At 39.1% G+C, this 21,596-nt stretch overlaps 1 long non-coding RNA gene across 1 annotated transcript in view; it reads left to right on the top strand.

The window, feature by feature from the left end:
* The window catches only part of LOC110260242, a 126,507-nt gene extending 107,870 nt beyond the window's left edge, over positions 1-18,637 (top strand). The window contains exons 2-3 of the long non-coding RNA XR_002343173.1: positions 17,068-17,130; positions 18,228-18,637. This is a non-coding gene — a long non-coding RNA (uncharacterized LOC110260242). The remainder of the gene's footprint in view (positions 1-17,067; positions 17,131-18,227) is intronic.

Raw genomic sequence — 21,596 nt, 5'->3', positions numbered from 1 at the left:
GTGTGTGTGTATATGATATATATGACTTGGTCACTATGATGTACAGTAGAAATTGACATAACACTGTAAATCAACTATACGCTGATTAAAATAAAATTAAAAAGAAGAAGACATTGAAGAAAGCGTCAAATGTTGTAGATAACTGAGGTAGACATGAGTTTGGCAATTACAGTTCATTTCAGATCTTTGCTAGAGCAGCCTTGGATGGAGTTAGGGAGTAGGGGGTGGGGTGAGAGAAGGCAGGGGGAAGAAGGTTAAGTGGGTAGAAGAATGAAAGATGAGAAAATAGAAAATTCAAAAAGTGCAAGCAATTTTGTTTTTTAAAATGTTTTATTGTATCCTCAGCATCTAAAAATGCTCATGACACATGTAATGCACCCAATGTATGCTGGAGAATGAATGAATGTGCAAAAATTCATTGCATGTCTCTCATTTAAGAAGTGTCAGGAGGAGAGAATAGAGAGAATGTGGTAATGTGCTGAAAGAGGCTAAGGCTAGGTAAAACACAATTTAAAATGGAAATTTTAGGAGTTCCTGTCATGGCTCAGTGGTTAATGAACCTGACGGTTAATGAGATTCGGGTTGATCCCTGGCCTTGCTCAGTGGGTTAAGGACCTGGCATTGCTATGGCTGTGCTATAGGCCAGCAGCTGCAGCTCCCATTTGACCCCTAGCCTGGGAACCTCCATATGCCACAGGTGTCACCCTAAAAAGACAAAAGGAAATTTTAGTTTAGCAAGGATTTAGAAGAAACTTAGGAAAATGTTTTAAAAAACAATGGAAAAGGCTGGAAAATGTGATGAATGGGCCTAGAAAATTTTCGATAAGGTGTAAAATACAAAGAGAAAATCTTGCAAGTTTCCAGATTAAAAAAAAAAAAACAAAACAAAAAACAAAAACTCCTTACAAAGGAAGAAAAATGATACTGGAATTCTAGAAGCAGGAGGGTGGTAGACTAAATGCTATAGGCTACTAGGAGAAAAGGGCTGCAAGCTGAGAATGTTGATGTAATTCATTTGCTGAGGAAAGGAAAGATTTGTGGATTTGTGAGGATTCAGAGAACTGTTGAATATACACCCTAAATGGGAAAGATAACATAAAAAAAACCCAAAAACAACCTTGTATCAGAAGAAACGTTAATATAGGTAAAGATAAAGAGAAGAAAGAATGGCAGGCAATAAACTTTAAAACATATGTGAGTAGATGTAAATATATACAAATAGCAGTAAATATGCATTAAATGGATGTAAATATATGCAAATAGTATCAAATGTATGTAAGTGAAAAGTGATAATGCAACAAATAATTTAAGTGCAAAATACAAATCGTTAAAACAGAAGTGACATATGAAAATGGAAGCTGCAGTTTACTAAATGTTTACCTAAAAACTTAGATTTAAATGGTGGAGTGGGGTAGAATAAAGAATAGAGAAGCATTTTACAGAACTTAGCACCAAGAAGTAGAGAGAGAAAAGCCTTTTAGTGGTCTTGTTGGGAAAGGGAAAGAAAACAGTAGAGAAATAACTCCTCTCAGTTGGGAGAAATAGTTATTTTGGTTTCATATATAAAGATATAAACATTTGATTATGAGTGTTGGAAAAAAGGTAAATACTGGCAGAATGGAAAAGTGCAGAATTTCAAATTAAACATAGGAGAAAGAGGGTAACCAGCAAAACAGCCAAAGCATGAAGAACGTATGAGTAAGCAAAAACAAAATGAGCCAACAGAGTAATATGTAAGGAGTAAAATTAAGCATGTAAATTGTCGCGCTATGACTTGGTAGTTCTCTTACCGAAAGATAGAAATTGAGAGATTGCATTAAAAAAAAAACACAGATACATTCAGTTTAATGAAACACACTTGAAGTGATAAAGTTTGGAAGTTGAAAAATGGAGGAGACCAAAGGCCAACAAAAATAAGAAGGTGATGATATTAGATGAGATTGAAATTAAAATTAAAACATCAAATATGTATGTGTGACCAAAGAATGAATTAAACCTATCTCAGCTTTCTTGGTGGGATTTCCATGCGTGGGTGTGAGATGGTAAATGTAGAGACTATAATATGAAAATCATTTGTACAAAACAGTCCCCAAACCTAGGTACTTTTGCATGTGTGTCATTCTGTGATCATGGAGAGAAGTGTGGAAGGAAGCAGACTAGTGATTAACATTGGCTACCTAGGCTTGGGGCAGGTTGTACAGGAGCAAGTTTAGGTGAGGTTGGAGGAAGAAAAGGAAGGATTCAGTAACGTCTGACTTTGAGCAAAGGTGTTGGTAAAACACTACCACCAGTGGATCCCTTCCAGGGTCTTAGGAGTACAGGCTTGGATTGAGAAGGAGACCTTGAAGAATGGGATTGATAAGACAGAGTAGGGTCTTAGAGAAAATACACAAATATACAAAGGAACCTGCAGAGAATTTGCATTTTAAAAAATCAAAGCATAAAAACGATGCTTGATTCTAATAAAATTTTTTGCTTTGATGTGACTGAGTGTCCTAGGCAAGTACACATGAATGTATTCCTACATTATTGTCCTAGGAGACTACACATTAAGGAATGCTACTAAGTCCATTTTCCACTGTCTTGGAATCACAGGGCTAATGTATGGCACAGGGTAAGTATAAGGAGAAGAGAGAACCTTCTCTACCCCACTCTTTCACTGACATTTCCTAGAGGCAGATTAGTTTTGAAGAGACAGCTATATGTATCCATAAAGTTTTTGTTATTCCTTTCATTCCAGGTACTTGCTTTGGGTATCCTGCAAAGGGCACCTTTATTTGGATGATTTTAAGTAAAAGATAATTTACTGGATAAAATCTTGAAAATTCAGAATTTCTCCATATGTTTCAAGGTCCAAGAAGTATACACCATGACTTACGTAAATATCAAAGGACAGGGACGTTCTCCAGAGCATAAAATAATTATCTGGCATAAAAACACAAAGTAACTTTGTGATACGTTTAGACAAATATACCAGAGGTGAGATCAAATTTTTCTTTCTACAGTACAAGAGGAAGCTAGCCAAAATGCTCTCTGCTTAAAAGAAAATCTATGTGATGCATTCATGGACACAAGAAGGATAAATTCATTTGCAGGGGCCTGTATTGATTCTAAGGTTAATGTTGGTGGGCAGTTCATAAATGTGTAAATTTATCTTCTGATAACAAACTTTTTTATTTAAGCGAATGAGTACAATTTCCTATAACAAATGTTGCATAAGGCTTGTGATTCACTGAAAGCTTTACTGTTAGAGTTACATTCCTTTGTGATTAAATCAAAAGGTTAGTTAGGCAGCTGGATATTAAAGTGAAGAGCTTTAATCATGCTAATAAGAAACAGAGCTTGTGTAGATTCAGATTTAACTAAGACAACTGCTCTTTCTGGCTAATCTCTGAGTCACAGTCTGCCCTTGTTCTTGGTCTCCCTTTTAGGTTCTTCCAGGGAGAGGCAGGGCCAGGCTACTGGAGGTACGGAGAGTGGGGTGGAGTATTTATTCTTCTAGCTCCCACCCTGTCCTATTGCTGCAGGTTGGCTGTGTTTGTCTCCGGAAGTCAAGGCTGTCTGGCAGCTCCTTTGGGTTCCAGTAACAGCCTTTCCTTTGCCGCTTCTGATTTGGGGGTGGTCATGGCTCCCAGCTACTGTCCTCAGCTCAGAGCTGGGTAAAGAACCCATCACTGAACCCTCCTCAATACCTAGTATGACTGTGCCACGTGTTTGCTGTTAGGCCCTAACCAATATCTACTCTTCGTATTCTCACCTTCTCTTCTGCATCTCATTCAGAAGTGCAGTCAACACAGGACTTGCTAATCAGGGGCCATCCAATTATGATGTGGGTATTACCATCTATGTGTTTCATTACTGTATATATTCCCAGGTTTACTCCTGTTATCTCTTTAGACTATGGAGTTAATATGTTGACATTTTCTGGCTATGCCGCATTTTTAAGAGACTCCTGAGCAGGTATGAATGACAATGATTTATCATGTGGTCCTTGTTTGTGAGACTGACAGTCTCAGCGGGGCCTCTCAGGCTGCATAAGAGGATGGGTGTGCATCTAAGGCTTTCTAGGAGAGGGCTGTGAGCAGTGGATGGCAGTGGAGGGGAGACTGTTCCATATTTCATACATTCATTAAGAATTCTTGAATATGGGCAAGTTTGAATCCCTAGAGATTTTCCCCTGCTCCAGACCCCTCTACCTAGCTGATGACAATGAGGCAGTTTTCACACTGAGAAAATCCTAAAGAGCTTGATGGAAGATGACCAACTACTAAGGATAAGCCACCTGACAGCCCAACAATGCAAAATGCTGGAAAGCTTTTATGAATCGTAATCCCTAGGCTTGGCTTGAGTTTCGGGAAAAATGCTGCCAATTAAATTACACTGACTGGACTGTGGTTGGGGGGCAGCTTCTTCCTGACGTGAAACAGATGTCAGAAGGTTTCTGGATAGGATTTTTGACCACCTGATTAGTGTGTACTGCTCAGTGCTGGCATCTTTTTCCAGAAGCCCTGCCCAGAGATCTGAGAGGTAAGACAGTAGACCGGGGTGTCCTAGCCCGGGACTGGCTCTATTCAGAGGCATCTGTGAAGATGATGGTGAAATGGATGGGAGAAATTTGGAGGCCCAGGGCAAAGCATCAGGACAACAGCAAAAGAGGAAAGGTCATCCAGTGGTCATGGGAGACGCCCAGGGCAATTTCCCTCTGGCTAAAGATAGAGAAATAAGGGCCACTTTGGAAGATAATTTGGCAGTTTCTTACAAAACATCCCCTTACCATGTCATCTAGCAATTGTATTCCTTTGTATTTATGAAAATGAGTTGAGAACTTATATGCAAGCAGATATTTATAGCAGCTTTATTCATCATTTCTAAAATTTAAAAGCAACCTGCAGCAAGTGAATGGATAAATTAATCGTGGTACATCCAGACTATGGAATATTACTCCACACTAAAGAGATTTGCTATCAAGTCATGAAAAGACATAGAAGAACTTTAAATGCCTGTAACTAAGTAAGAGGAGCCATTCTGAAAAAAGCTTCCATATAGAATGGTTCCAACTGTATAACATTTTTTTTTTCTTTTTTAGTCACCCTGCAATATTTGGAGTTTCCAGGCCAGGGATCAGATCTGAGCCCCAGCTGTGGCAACTCTGGTTCTGTAACCCAGAATCAGAGTTCTGTAATCCCTTTGCCAGGCCAGGGATTGATCCTGCATCACAGTGGTCCCAAGACGCTATCGATCCTGTGCACCACAGTGGGAACTCCTATAATATTTTTTAAAAGGCAAAACTATGCAGACAGTAAAAGACTAGTGCTTGGCAGAGTTGAGTGTAGGGGTGTGGGTGAGGAGGGGTGAATAGAGAAAAGACAGAAGATTTTTAGGGCAATGATGCCATTCTATGTGATGCTATAAATTGTAGTTGTCATTACGCATCTGTCAGAAATAGACTTGGCCCATAGACTGGCATTTGAAGTGAATAAGCAATGAGATCCTGCTGTATAGCACAGGGAGTATATATATATATATATATATTAATCACACTTGTGATGGAACATGATAGAGGATGGTATGAGAAAAGATAAAAAGAATGTATACATATATGTGCGTCTGTGTGTGACTGGGTCACTTTGCTGTACAGCAGAGATTGACCGAACAATGTAAATCAACTATAATAGAAAAAATAAAAAGCTTAAAAAAAAACCCCCATAGACTGAACAACACCAAGACTGAACCTAAATGAATCTGTATTGAACCATAACAGATCTATAGACTTTGGGAAAAAATGGTATCTCAGTTCAGGTTTATGGCTTGTAACACGTGTACCACATTGGTGCAGAATGGAGATAGTGGGAGAGGCTGTGCATGGCAGGGGTGGTGAGCAGGAGGTATTTGGTAAATCTCTGTACTTTCTGCTTCATTATTCTGTCAACCTAACATTGCTTTTATAACATAGTCTATTTAAAAAGAAAGAAGGGAGGCCTAGATGCAGACGTGAATGGGGTGAGCGAAGCCGTGTGTCTCCCAGAGTCTTCAGCTCCCTGGTCACATGTAAAGAATGTCCAGACAGCATCCATTTAAATGCCAGGATCCTTCCACACTGTATGTCATGCTAACAGAGTGGAGCCTGAGGACAACGGTAAAAGAGGAAAGGTCATCCAGTGGTCATGGGACATACCCTTAGCTTCAACTTATTCTTCTGGAGCATTCTATGGCCATGGGAATCTAATGAGAAGTTTAATAAACACCCTCAATCTGTTAGAATGTTTCTTTGCTATTGATGGCATTGGCCTTTTTGTGTGCTTTCTAAAAGCATTTCCTAAATTACTGCTTTTGGCCTGGGAGCACTCGAGGGTGTCCTATTTCTAAAGACAAAGGATTTACCCTGTACAAGTTTTTTTAAGAGGATAAGAGAAGAGACAGTATCTGTATTCACACCAAAGACCAAATGAAATATTCTGTTCCATGGTTTCACATTTTTGGAATGCGGAGGCTTTAGGGTAGTGTTTTTGAAGCCCTTAATCTTTCAGTAGTTGCCAATTGGCCAAGAATGAAAACAGCAGGAGGCCACAGTTCTTTATACTACTGTTCGTAAAGGTTTTGGATATTTTTCCCAGAGAAATGGATGATCTTTGGCAGATAGTAGATAATTCAACCATCTTCCCATCCCTACAGAAGAGAAAGCATTTTCTGATTTAACAGATGAAGAAAATGTGCTCACCAGGGGAAGAGAGACTGGCAGACATCAGGGTCTTGTTTCCTGGTCAAGTCGAACAGCTTGGACGACTGGACTTGTGGTGCTGTTGGCTACTGCTGCAGTCTCCAAGAAAGATTGGCTAGTTTGTCTCAACATCCTTATTTCAGAAGGAGATGAATACACAGGGCCGTGTAAATGTAGGGCAGAAGGGTTCAGACATTTCTCATGCTGTGCATTCTTTCGTCTCTCCTGGAAGTTTAGCACAGGCATTGAAAATGTCCCAATTACTTCCATTTCACATGATGAATGTCAGTGGGTTGAAGAGGGGCTGGGGCTGCATTCTTCCCTGCTTAGGCTGGTACATGTAGTTGAGGGTCCTTGAACTCTGAAAATGGCTACACGACAAGCAGATGAGCCCCTTTTTCTAGCTACTGCTTAAATATGTCGTTCTGATTTAAACAAATATCCTAGTCCAAGCTGTAGAACTCTGAAGGAGATGATGGAAAATTCTTCTTCCAATTTCATTTCTTTGTGGTGGTTTATTGTGATTTTAAAAATGTAAATTTAGGTTAAAAAGGAAAAGACACATATCTCTTTAAAAATTTTTTTCTTTTACTTTTAAAAAATTTTTAATTTTTCAATTAGAGTTGATTTGCATGTTATGCCAGTTTTTGCTGTACAGCAAAGTGACCCAATCATACATGTATATACATTTCTATTCTTGTATTATCTTCCATCATGTTCTGTTCCAGGAGATTGGATATAGTTCCCTGTGCTCTACACCAGGACCTCAATGCTTATCCATTCTAAATGTAATAGATAGCATCTGCTAACCACCAGTCTATCCTACTCCCTTCCCCCTTCTCCTTGCCAACCACAAGTCTGTTTTCTATGAAAGGCATAGTTTTATAACACACACATGCATATAGGCATAGTAACAACGACATCAACAAACCTGGTTAGTTTGCGCTTTGGAACCTTTGTCCCAGTGTTTTGTGCAACTGCTTTGGGGATGGTATAAGAATATGGAGAAATGTCAGCATTCTCCTGGGAGAGGAGCACAGGGGTAAATTTTCACATAGGACCTGTTTCCCTACTGCAGAATGACATCAGGAGAGAGCTGACTCGGCTCTTGACCTAATGGCCTTTTCCTCCTGTCTTAGTAGGTCTAGGCCAACTACATTTGGAGAAAGGGTTGAGTTGGGTCCTCTACTGAATTGTTTGACTCTAATGGCCCACTTGTAGATTAAATTTTGTGTCCTCCCTCAAATTCATATTTTGAAATGGAATTCCCCATATGATGGCATTTGGAGGCGGAGCTTTTGTGAGGTGATTAGATCTTGAAGGTGGAGCCCTCGTGACGGGATTAGTGCTCATATCAAAGAGACCCCTGGGAGCCCCCTCATCCTTCTCACATGTGAGGATGCAGCAAGAAGACAGCTGTCTAGGAACCAGGAGGTGAGTTCTTACCAGTCAGTAAATCTGCCAACACCTTGATCTTAGACTTCCCAGGCTCCAGAATTATGGGAAATAAATTTCTGTTTTTTTTTTTTTTATAAGCCCCCCTCTCCCCTTGCTGCAGTTTATGGTGTTCTTTTATAGCAGCCTGAACTAAGAAAAATCGGTAAAAGTAGATGGTATTTATGGCAGCAAGAGGCAGGAACACCAAAAAGCAGTGGAGAGTAGGGATTGTGAAAGGTTTTGGAGCTTGAAGGCCCATAACTTGAATTCCAAATTTGATCTTTGGTTGCTGCACAATTATGGGCAAGTTTTAATTTTCCTTGTATATAAATGGTTTATATAACTAAGAATAAATGTTGGTGAAACACTTGGCATAGTTCCTTGCCTAGGATGCACATACATTGTATAGTGCAATGATGATAATACTGGAAATAGATGAACTTTATTTTTGGATCAGAAGCCCGTAACCATTTCCAGTATCTTCTATAGAGTTACAGAATGCCCAGACATCTGCATTTTAGAAAGGACAAAGATAGGTGATTGTGTAGACTGGATAGAAAACCACCCTTTTTGGAGTTGGGACTTTCTCTGACCTCTCTCAACTTGATCTCTCATTATCTAACTCTCAGATAACTAGTCAATACTGGGTGCAGCTAAACTCTAGTCCTGACTCAGCATTTCCCTGTTATTATACAATCCCTGCCTCATTCCATAACCATTTCTCAGGACAGTACACTTTCAGGGAATAGTCAGGGGCTTCTAGGAAGATAGTAGGCAAAGGAACGATGGTTATACTGATGTAGGACAGGTCTTTTGTGTAGAAGATATAGCCTATGAAAATATATTAAATTTAGGAGTGGTAGAACCATTTATAACCACACCTTATTTCATCATGCTTCACAGACACTGTATTTTATACAAATTGAAGGTTTGTGGTAACCCTGCATTGTCAGATGATGGTTAGCATTTTCTAACAATGGAGTATTTTTTAAATTAAGGTATGTAATGTACCTTGTTTTTCTTAGGCATAATTTTATGGCACACTTAATAGACCACAGTCTAGTATAAACGTAATTTTTTTTTAATGGTTGCACCCACGGCATATGGGAGTTCCCTGGCCCAGGGACTGAATCCAAGCTATACCTGAGACCTATGCTGTAGCTATAGCAATGATTGATTCTTTAACCCACTGCAGGAGCTGGGGATTAAACCCATACCTCCATAGTGACTAGAGCTGCTGCAATCAGATTCTTAACCCACTGTGCCACAGCAGGAATGCCCAACATAACTTTTATATGCAGTAGGAAATCAAAAAATCACATGGAATGCATTATTGAAGTATTTCCTTTGTTGTGGTGGTCTGGAACTGAACCCACAATATCCCTGAGGTATGCCTATAATGCCTGATAAAGTTTCATAGGCAAAATTGAAAAACAGCTTCTTCGGATTCATTTGTGTTATTACTGAAATAATTTTATCTAAACACCCAACTTTCCTTATGTCAGGTACATAAGAGGGTAATAAACTAAAACTTATTTATTCAGCTTGGAATTTGCAGTGTTAACTCTGCTTATTTAGGGGATGGTGGGTATTTATCCTGTTGACCTGTGCATTTAGGGAACAATGGGCATTCCTGTTCACCTGTGAGCAGTACCAGGGTCAAAGAGAGAGCAGGGCTGGAACTGGCACAGGTGAATAAAATATGGCTTTTCATGGAACATTCAAGAAATGAAAGAAAATCTTCAGAGTCAGTGAGTGTTGTGAAAAAGTGAAGGCAATCTCAGAGATTAGGGAGTGTGGCCAAGACATTGGAATCCTAGGTGATATTTTTAGAAGTGGAATTTGAGACCAAAAGTCCACTCATGAATCTGGGTAGATTTTGTGGATGTTGAGTCCAGAACCCAGAATGAAATAAAGAGACACCAAAAACATAGTGAACAGGTTGTGAGTCAGTAGGACTCAGCCTAGAGATGCCACTTTTTCAAGTTAGAGAATAACTTAATGCTATCAGTTCCTTAGGATTCCCTGAAACAGAGGAGTTTTTCAGTCAAAGATCTGTAAGAAAGGAAGTAGGAAAAAAAAAAAAATAAAGCCAAAGGCAGTGAGGAGAGGGCTCACTGGAACATTTCCAACTTTGAATTTCCCTAAATGCAATTTGCAAAGTATTATTACAAGTGAGAATCATCAGCACCTATGATTTTAAAAAGCACTTGCTATGTGCCAGAAATTGCACTAAATATTTTATATGTAACATCACTTTACTCTACCCAGCAACCTTATTGGTAGATTTAGTTTATCACTGAGAAAACCTTCAAAGAAGTAATGCGCTAAGTAGAAGGGCTAGAATTCAAATACAGATGTGTTAACTACTCTTGATGAATTTAGCTAAAATGTATTCACTTGTGCTAAATCATAATAGTCCTTCCTGAAGTCGTTTTCTTTATTCTTTTCCACTTGCAATTCCAGCTTACTCAGAAGGACGATGAAGATACTTGAAATGACGTTAAGAATATACTGACATTCTCTCTCTGTCTTCCATCTCTATATTTATATCTATGTAGTGCTAATGCAGCATCACTTGTTAAATTACACAGATACTGAGCTCCTATTCTGTCTTAAACATTTAGTAAGTGTGAAAGATTCAAGCATGTAAGAAACATTCTCCCTGGTCTCAAAGAATCAATAATTCAGTTGTGCCAATAAGACAAATGATATAATAACGTGATGAAGGTCATATGAATTACCTGCTATGCAGTCAGACAAACAAAATGCTGTCTTTGTGAAACGAAATTGCCCCCCTTTGACAGTTGGGGATAACTCCCTGGGCAAGGGAGCTATTCAGTTAGGCCTTTATAAAATTCATAAAAATCAGCCAACTTGAGTTTCAGCCTTTATGTCTGGGAGTATCTATCCCAGTGCCTAAGACAGAGTAGGAATCAATAAATGTTTTGGGGAGCTCCCATTGTGGCTCAATGTGTTAAGAACACAGCATAGTTCCATGAGGCTACTAGTTCAATCCCTGGCCTTGCTCAATGGGTTAAAGTTCTCAGTGGGTTAAGGATCTGACGTTGCTGTGAGCTGCCACATAGGTTGCAGATGCTGCTTGGATCCAGTGTTGCTGTGGCTGTGGTGTAGGCCAGCCCTAGCCGATTCCACCCCTAGCCTGGGAATTTCCATGTGCCCCAGGTGTGGCCATAAAAGTAAAAAAAAAAAATGTTTTGTATTAAGAGGATGAGCCAATGAAAGATATTTGTTGACCACTTAGCTCCTCTACTTTTGAAACAGATTTATGGCTATGCACAAATTACTCCCTTTGTACAACTGCTGTATATTATTTAAAAGATAATTGCATTTACCAAGTCTTTGAATCCAATCATCTTCTAATATTTGTGGTTATTGTCAGGGGCTCTCAAAAAAAAAAAAATCTGAAAATGGAAACTAAAATAACCACTTTGACCTGGAAAACAAACTCAAAATGTTCTGAGTTAGACTCATTAAATTGTGCATATCTGTATTTTTCCACAAGCAGAAGCTTGCAAAACCTTGTAGACAAGCTGTTCTTATCCTACTCAAGGTAAAATACCACTTGCTTCTTTGGGAAACCAATGTTAGTATGTTTCTCTATCAATTACCAATAGCTTCAATCTTCTGGCCTTTCTCTCCCAAGTCAGTTGCATTACTTACCTATTTCTGTATACAAATCACCTGAAAACTTACCAGCTTAAAACTATAAACATTTATTATCACAGTTTCTGTAGATCAGGAATTTGAGAACTCAACTGGGTGGTTTTATGTTCCCATCTCTCATGACATTGGGGTCAAGATGTGAGTCTGGGCTGCAGTCACCTGAAAGATTGTCTGGAGCTGGAGGATTTACTTCCAAGCTCTATCATGTTTGATGGGAAGTCTCAGTTTATCACTGGTGTTGGTTGAAGACCTCAGTTTCTTGGCACATGAACCTCTCCATAGGGCAGCTCAAGCCAAGGCAGCTGGCTTCCTTCAGAATGAGTAATACAAGAAAAAGAAAGAACAAGATAAAAGCCTGCCTTTTTATGACCTAGTCCCTGAAATTGCACACCACTGCTTTCATTCTATTCTATTTATTAGGAATGGGTCACTAATCCATGGCTCCCTCTAGGAGAATGGAATCAAAGAAGGGGAAAAGAAGCAAAGATTGGTGAAGGTTTCTTTCAAACCACCATAGTGACATGATTATATTTGGCTCTCTACATTCTTTTATTTTTAAAGATTTAAAAAAATTATTGGAGTATAGTTGATTTATGGTGTTGTGTTAGTTTCAGGTGTATATCAAAGCATTATACATATACTTATATACATTCTTTTTCAGATTCTTTTCTCATATAGGTTATTACACAGTATTGAGTAAATTTCCCTCTCAACATCCTGCTTTAGAATATGAGCAATTTTTTCCTTGAAAATGTGAATTTTGGTATATATTACTCTCTGTACTACAAATGGATTGTCATGGTGGCACTGGATTATTTTGAAGGGTATTTTAAGAAACAAACCTATGTGAAGATCATTTTGTTGACTAGATGAATGTTTATCATGCTAAATAAAAAAAAGTTTTACTTCATCTGAACAACTAATTTTTATTTTGGGAGCTCTTAGAATCTTTAAAATGATCAGGTTTTGTCTTCATGTTACCTGCAGGATTTGAAGTAAAATTTCTGGCCCATGTTTAGTGAAATTATAACCTTTTATATGTATTTTGAGAGCTTATACCTGTCTTGCTCTTATTTTCTGACCATAGTTTATCTTTATCCCCAATGTTTTTACTTTATTTTTATAAATTTATTTTTTGCTTTTTAGGGCTGTACCTACGGCATATGGAGGTTCCCAGGCTAGGGGTCCAATCAGAGCTACAGCTGCCGGCCTATGCCATAGCCACAGTAATATGGGATCCAAGCCGTGTCTGCAAACTACACCACAGCTCAGGCAATGCCAGACCCTTAACCCATCGAGCAAGGCCAGGGATTGACCCTGCAACCCCATGGTTCCTAGTTGGATTAGTTTCTGCTGCATGACGACAAGAACGCCATATTTTTATAAATATATATTACTGTTAAACGTGAAGTTTTGAAAAGGTCCTGTTGTCCTTCTGGGCACAAAAATGTGTGTGTGTGTGTGTATTATTCTAAAAATGACAGCTGTCACTTATTGAGTGTGTATTACATATAATAATTTTTGGATATTATTTAATATTCATGAATACCCTGTGATGTAAGGAACATTATCTCCATATACAGATAATGCAGCAAGGTTAAAAATCACTAGTAATTGGCAGGACCAGGTTCAAACCCATATCCCTCTGACTCCAAAGTCTCCCCATAACTTATGTGAGTAAACGGCCACAATGCCTGGTCCATCAGCTGCCCCTCCCAATACAGCTGTCTTCACAGTCACCACTGGTCAATCCTGCTTCTCAGGAGAAAAAGTTGCTGTCTCTGGGTCATAGGCTTGAACTGAAATCTTCCTTTTGCGGTACAAGGGATTAACTTCCCAATTATTTTCTCTTTTGTCCTTTCCTCTCCTGCCCCCAACAATATAAAGCAAAACAATGAGCTAACACTAGTGGAATATGAAATATGGACTAAAATTTCTATTTTGGGAAGGTATAAACAGCTTTGTGGACTTAGAGGGCTCAGTTTGATTCTGTAAAATGCCCTTCACGTTTACGTGTCTGGACTTTGGGGCTGAGATTAGTATTTCACTTGATATTCAGTCCTACTGCCAACATGAAATGATGGAGCCTTCTTGGTTTTGAAACAACTCTGTACAAATTATTGAGCCATGTAGAATTTCTACTTGTGTTATTAATCAGATGACCTAAAATCAGAGAGGGAGGCATGTGGATACTTCATTTGATCTGTCAGCTGGTGAAGGCAGAGAATCAGGATTATGAGATTCAAATTCACATTTTGTTTTTTAATCAATTCTTGTAAAGTCTAGAGAAATTTTTTTTTCGACTCAGATTTTCCACATGAGTAGATTTTGGAGTAGTCCATTCAATCCATCCTATGACAGCTTGACAGGGGTGGAAGCCCTTGATTGGCATGAGCTCCCTGAGCTGCAGGTGGTCTGTAATATTCATCTATTGACTTGGCCCAGGGAAAGCTTAATTTATTCAACATCAGTATATGAGTATCAGTCTATTGCAGTGCCTGCTTCATTTGCTCACGTAGACGGTGTTTTATCAACATAGGAATATAAGTGCAGATTTGAAGCTATTATATAAATCATTTACATTTTTATAGCAGTCTTTTTATATAGAGATTGAATTCTTTTAGAAGGTAGGTTTAGCAGAATGCTAAAGTATCTTCAAATGAATAAATCAGTAAAAAAAAAGTCTTGGATTGAAATAGTAAAATTGCTAGACTTTCTCTAAAATAAAACAATTACTCTATCCCCAGACCTATGAAAATATAAAAGAAACTGTCTTAGACAATGACTAGAAAACTCTAACAATGTCTTAGGGAAGATTTAGGAAAGGCATGACTTGGTATTTTTTTTCCCTACATCTTTTCTGGCTCTAGTCCTCTGTTTAAATCTGTAATTTTTGAAGAGATGGGCCAAAAATATATACCCGGTACTGGGGATGGATAGAATTTCTGGGGTATGAAATATATACAATGTCAGAGCTTTTGGACATTTGTTTATTCATTCAACAATTTCTGACTACCTCCTGTGTATCAGGCAGTGTTCTAGGAACTGAGGGTTTAGTAGTGAAAGGAAATAAAGTGAACAAGATAAAGACACAAATTTCTGTTGCCATGGAGCTCAATGTCTGAAACTGAAGGAATAAGGGGTATCTTGGGGAGACCTTGTACTATGGCTTTGGTATGTGTGGAGACATGTGTGACCTTGACTGATGTTTTAGGTGTCTGTGAGGCAAGAATTTCCCAGTGTTTTTATCCCAATGGGAGTAACTATGAATAAGAAATTGTTTTTTGCCATTGATTAGAACAGATAGATCATTAATGGCCCAAGAGTCTGCAAAAATACGTGGAGAGGGCTGGTCATTGTCTGGATCATCCTCCAGCACCAGGACAACTGCCTCAAATTGGACAGTAATGCTGACACAACCTCAATCAGGGATGTCCAAGTTAGAGGCTAGATGGTAGCAGTTCTCTAGGAAGCTCCATCACATGTGCCATTCCTAAGAGGTATGAACTGTCTTTCTTGATCACTCAATTGATTCCTGTGGGCTTCCCAAGTGACTTGTGGGTCTGAAGAGGGGTGACCATTGCACCTGATAAAGGAATGAGGATGCGAAAGCCACTTCCTCTTACAGGTGCAGTATACCAGAGGGTCCAGGTTTGGTTCTACCTGCAAATACCGTTTCCTTTTTAATAAGGAAGCCTCTGTGGCCATACCAAGCCTTTGGGATTCTGCCCCCAAGACCCAAGGTGTAACACTCAGTTGGGCCTGTGGAGTCACAGGCCCAGTATTTGTGAGAGTGTCCATCTTTGGAAGGGTTCAATGTGTGGACAGAATTTGCTGCTCTAATGGAGTTGGCACGGGGCTGAGGAGGGCAGTTTCTTGTACCAGAAGCATATGGGAAACTATGGCCACTTTGGATAATCCAGCAACTCTAAGCAGCATGAGAGGAAGTTGCTAAAGTCCCTTGACAGTGCCAGAGTCTTGGAATACCAATGAGAGGGAGGGACTGCTGTATAGCAATTTGAATAGATTCTAGAGCTTTTTCTTTTTTTGGAGGACACAACTGAGAGTGAGCCAATTTGTAAGTATCATCATGAATAAGCCTTCATCAGTTACAGATTGTGCTGGAACTGAGACACTCGATTCAATTTGAGTCACACAGAAAGGTCTTGGCCAAGACATACAACCCAGGTCCACTTTAAGGGGAGCCCCATTCCCATATTCTTGTTTCTAATGTCAGTAATTGAAACTTGTGACTTAGGTAGGTTATGTCTGTAACAGGCATGGTAGGACTCTACAAATGCAGCAGAGTGTAGGACTCAGAATACAAGCTTGCCAGGAGGTAGCAACACAACTCAAAACTTATCCTAGTTGGCAGATAGCAACTCAGAGTGCATGGCTGTCACAGGCAGATGATACACAGTAAGTGAACCAAATGCAAGAGAACCAGGATCCCGGGGTGGTGGTGGTGATCACCTAGATGATCTTGTTTATAGTACCAGTTGTATTGCGGTGGCCCTGTGGTAGGGGCATCAACCCCTCACTCAAATTTGTTTCAGATGTTGAGAATGATGATGTCACATTTACACAAAGAGGGTGAGAAAAGGCTTAATACTCAGGTAGTGGGACCATTCAGAATGGCTTAAACAAAAGAGGGACAAGTGGCTTTGGTTTTTATTGTGGTTGGGGGTTGGGGCTGGGATGAAGGGTTTGTGGGATTTGTGTGGTTTGAACTTCTCCTCTGGCGCTAGAGGCTTTCTTATGGGCTTGCGCAGATATGGGGCAAGAGAGAGGGGAGGAGGGATGGGATTTGGATCAGGGGTCAAGCAGTGAAAATGAAGTCAGACTCTTTATTATAGTATGTTCATCATAATTCTGTTTCTTTTCAAAGAATTAGAATTAACCTGAATAACCAAGGAGACCACTGGGTAAATAATTTTGTATATCCATGAAATGGAATATCATGCGGCTAGAACTATTGTTAGATGAGGAAATCAAGCTATGCAGTAGAATTCTATTTTAGTGTATATCCTAACATTCATCTAAGTCTGCAAACACTCATATATAAATACACATACAATTAGAGGGAAATATACCAAAATGTTAACAGTGTTTACCTATGTAGGATTATAATGGTTTTTATTCTGATTTTGCTTATTTGCATTTTCCTTTAATGTATATTATGTGTGATATTTTTAAATGTTTTTTGGTTTGTTTGTTTTTCACAGTTCTTTCTTGGAAACCTTTGGTTTAATGTCATTTCAGGCCATGGGGCCACACGTAGAGCTGAGGTGAGAGTTGGTTTTGCTGCATGCGGATTTGGTCTTTCTGCCTGTGCATTTCATCATTTTCTTGGTCTGGTTTAAAGATGATCCAGATGGCCAAAAATGCTATGTTGTGTAAATAGTTTTGCTACATGGTCTGCTTAATTCTGATTTACTATGGTTCAGAACATCTTGAATTACTTTTGTATTTATTTTGTAACTGTGTAAAACCCCCAAGTTTCAGAGGTAGAAAGATAAGATTATTCAGAATTACTATGGTAAATTACCTTCCCCTCCATTTTTTCAGTGTCTTGCCTAGAAATGATAACAGCTTTAGAGTAAAACTATTGAATTCTGATGATTGAGTAGGGTGAAAATTTGGTCCATGATAATGATTTACTTCATTTGCAAAGGGCATAATTTGTGGAGGACACATACATTTCATAGCAGAAATGAACGATAATAAATGAGGATAAGTAAAAACTATTCAGACTTTGCATGTTTGAAAATAGTGTTGCTTTCTATTGAAAATGAATTATTATTGAAAAAATAGATGATTAAACATTTGTTAATCCCTCATGATAACTACTAAAAGAAGGATATGTTGTTGCAATTGGCCATCTGAAATTAAGAAGTCTTTATTATGGGGCATTTATTTTCATTATAAGAATATTAATTAAAGATACAACAATGTCCAGTGAATAATTACTGTAGAGCTTTCTAAATCTGAGAAAAGAGGGTTCATTAAATTCACACCTGTGAGCAATAATTACATATATCACATTCTAATTGTTTAAAAATGTGTAATTTACATAATATATATTTAACATTTAACACACTAATTCATAAATCAGAAAAGCTACTCTCCACTTGCCATATATAAAGAATTTATATAATATAGTTTCAAGAAGTGAGTATTAGGAGACTGAGAGAAGAAAGTGCATTCATTACTTGGCTATTATGTGTGACAAAGCCTGAGTCTTTACACATGTTGTTCATCTATTTCTTGCTTTTAAAAATAATTACTCTAACAACTCCTTCTGAGCATCTGTTATGTACCAGCCTTGAATCAGGGGTCAAAGTCTCTTCCGTGATGGAATTTATACCTATTTGTGTAATTTCAGCTTTATTCCAAGTCTTCAAATGAAGTATTTTATCGTTGACTGATGGGCAGAGGCTACCCTCCATTTTCTCAGTCTCCCTCTCAGCACCTTGACTCCAGATTCTGAATGGGAAGAGCAAGTCCTGATGAAGTAGAGTCCATAAGAAAAAAAAAATAGCAATCTATGCTTGTGACTGATGGGATCAGTTAGGATAGAATGAGGGCTCCCTTTTCCAGAGGTGTCCATGTCCAGTGATGGCTACTATGGAGCTGGTCAACCTCTGAGCCCTGAGATTCTGTGAACCCCTCATTAAAGCCTTTAACTGAAGTCTTGTGTTTCTTATTTTTGTTTTTGGGTAAAATCAGCTAGAGTCAATGTCTGTTGCTTGTCTCTAAGAATCTAAGTCATTTAATGTTCTTAATCTTATTTTACCAAGGAGGAAACAAAATCCAAAAAATTTAACTGAGATCTGGTTGCAAAGTCCATGCTTTTTTTTTTTTTTTTTTTTTTTTTTTTTTTTTTTTTACTATGCCTTGCTGCTGAGATGGCTTCCCTTGCAAGCAAAGTTCCTTCTCAGTCCGATTTTACAACCTGCTGGAAAATCGCTCAAAGCTTGTTACAGTCTATATGCTCTTCTGCAGTGGCACCTCTAATGAGGACAAGACCAGACTTTATCCTCTTAACCTGGGTTTCGTCTATGGTGCTGAAACAATCTTCCATTCATTCAATTTAGTGGGGGAAAAAAAACTACAAAAAAATGGCTGTAGAAATAAAGTTTAGCATTGTGGAAGTGGCTAAGTTGACTTATTGCATATTTTAGTTTTCAGGTCATTGTTTTGTTATTAAGTATAAAATAGCAGTTTTTAAAGTATAACCTGGTCACTTTCTGTTGGGGAGGGCAAGGTCGATTGAAGTGTTACAGAGCTGGCACTGGGACCGTAACTCAGCTCATTCCACATACTCCTGTTGTTATGTAGAACATGCTCTTAGGATTTATGTTGTTTCGAAGTTAATTAGCCCAATGTAAACCTCATGTGCCTTTGAATTACTGGTTTCACACTGGCAGGCCCTGAATATGCATGCGTGATCAAATGCTGACCCAGAAATGGGCCGACCTGAGCTGGCAGAGGGACCAGGCCGGAGGATGAGGGCGTGGTGGGAGGTCCTACCTAAGACAGCACTCTGTCCTCTTTGTTCTCAGTTCTGCCCAAACCAAAACCTGGGTACCTTTTACAGTCTCAGAAGAAAAATTTGTGTGTCACGATCCGCATCATGATTTCATGATGTATCGTATTTCATGTCTGAACTCATTTCTGACGATTGCAGTATGTATTTTTAACCTTTTCAGGGTGTATTTTGCGAAATGTTAGTGGTTCTTATGCCTTTTTTGTACCAGAGCCCTTCCTGAGTAAATGCTCAGTTTTTTAGATCCAGTCTTTACCCCTTCTCCTTCCCAAGTTGACTCCTTGGCCCCTGGGGCAGTCTGAGGTGGTAGTGGTAGTAGGAAGCAGGGAGGGTAGGGAAGGTTTCAGATCTCCATCAAAGTCCCAGAGTTGTCTCCTAAGTCCTTGTTGGGCTCTGCTTCACAGTGACTCTCATCCACGAGGTTACTGTTTAACCTGTTGGCCCTAATTCTAAAGCCTATGGCTGGATTTTCTCACCCCCATCTCCTCTCTTGCCCCTGTTCCCCCTGCCCCACAGCTTGTGCCCCCCCACCCCCTGCCCTGTTCCCCTCTCCATTCCACTGATTTCCCCTTCTAAGTCCTGATTCCCACAAGGAACAGTAACAGTCAAGGCCTGTCCTCCCTCCTCAATGCACATAAAAACTCCTGCATACCCTCTGTACCATATTAGGGCAGCTGGCAGGAGTTCTAGTAAAGCTAAACCCAGGCTCTGCTTCTCCTCCACCACACCCTCCCATGTGTTTGCTATGGAGCGGCCACTCCATGTGGGTCTGCTGCCACAAGATGAGATGGGGAAGCAGGTAAAAGCCTTCCCACTCACAGTTTGCCCCTCAACCTGTCAAATACGCCTTCAGCCCCAACCTAAGATTTCAGCTTAATGTGAGGAAAGGTCCTGACCACTCCTCACTGCTGAAGCTTCCCCTCTTTCCACAATCCTCTAGGCTTGGAATAGACTTCTTTCTCTTTCCAAGATAATATCTGTCCTATCACCTTCTCTGAGCCATAATAATTGGCTAAATTACAACAAAAGAAATTTGCTTATTTTAAAAGAAGTTCCCAAAAGTGTATGCTTTGTATAAGTGCCTATAGTTCTATTTTAATTGTATATGGGCATAATGTTCTTTTGCACCTTGTAGCTGTAACTTAATAACATCACACTTGTCATTTATGGGGGATGTACCTGTGCATACACACTTGAATAAATTTTTAAAAAAGGAGACAAGAGTCCATAAGTAAAGCCATGGTTACCTGCCTTTTTCTTCCCTAATCTGCATCCTGTTCCCCAGAGAAAACCATTTTTACCCTTTTATATTATTTCTGTTTACCTTTTCTGATCATTATCACTAAACAGATAGTATCATTGTGAGGAGGAAAGCTGTCAACCTGAAGGAAACTCCTCCCCTAAACCTGGAGGTGAACTTAGAGGTGAGTCCAGGGGTGATGGGCTGATGCGTCACTTGGATATGCTACATTGTCTCTATGCAGACTTAGAACCAGCTATTTCTTGTTGAAAACTCATTACATGCTAAATGTATGGGTATGCTTAAATTGACTACAGCATTTGAATTAAGCATGCCCAATTATTTGCAGATGTCTTAAAATGTCAAAACCACAACATTTTTAATAAAAGTTACATATATATAATAGGTATGTGTAACTTAAATTGAATGCATTACTCTTGGGTTGCCATCAAAGCTTTTTTCCCAATGCCCATTTCAACTTCACTCAGTAGAGGGAAGACTGACCTTAGCTATTCAATAGAGGTATTGAAGTAACGGACTGTCTTGGAGTCAACTTATGTCACAAAAGTCACAATTTAAAAATTAAAAATATCTGGTGCAAGCTATTAGTTAACTCGTCAGTCGTTATTCAGACATGTCTTCTCACCTTCTCCCAGCTTAGGTGTGGGGTACTGTGATCACCTACAATCTTTATTATTCTATCAAGGATGTTCACTACCCCATCAGTGATGAGGTGTGGGAAGAGTTACAGGATATAGATTTGGTTGGATGGATTTCTGCCCTCTGAACTTGGCATGGTTAAAGCATACTCTTTCTCTTGTAATTCCTTTCTTTGGCTCTTTTGAGAATCCCAAATGGGGGATCTCTTACTTGCTATTAACTATGACCCAGAGGACTGTCTACTTTGACTAGTGACTTGAGCCTCCTTCTACATCTTCTAGGAAGTTGCTTCCATATCTAGCTTC

Source organism: Sus scrofa, chromosome 4, assembly GCF_000003025.6.
Source record: "Sus scrofa isolate TJ Tabasco breed Duroc chromosome 4, Sscrofa11.1, whole genome shotgun sequence".
Taxonomy (NCBI): domain Eukaryota; kingdom Metazoa; phylum Chordata; class Mammalia; order Artiodactyla; family Suidae; genus Sus; species Sus scrofa.
Note: the sequence above shows the minus strand (reverse complement) of the source record. Positions and strands in the feature narration are given on the sequence as shown.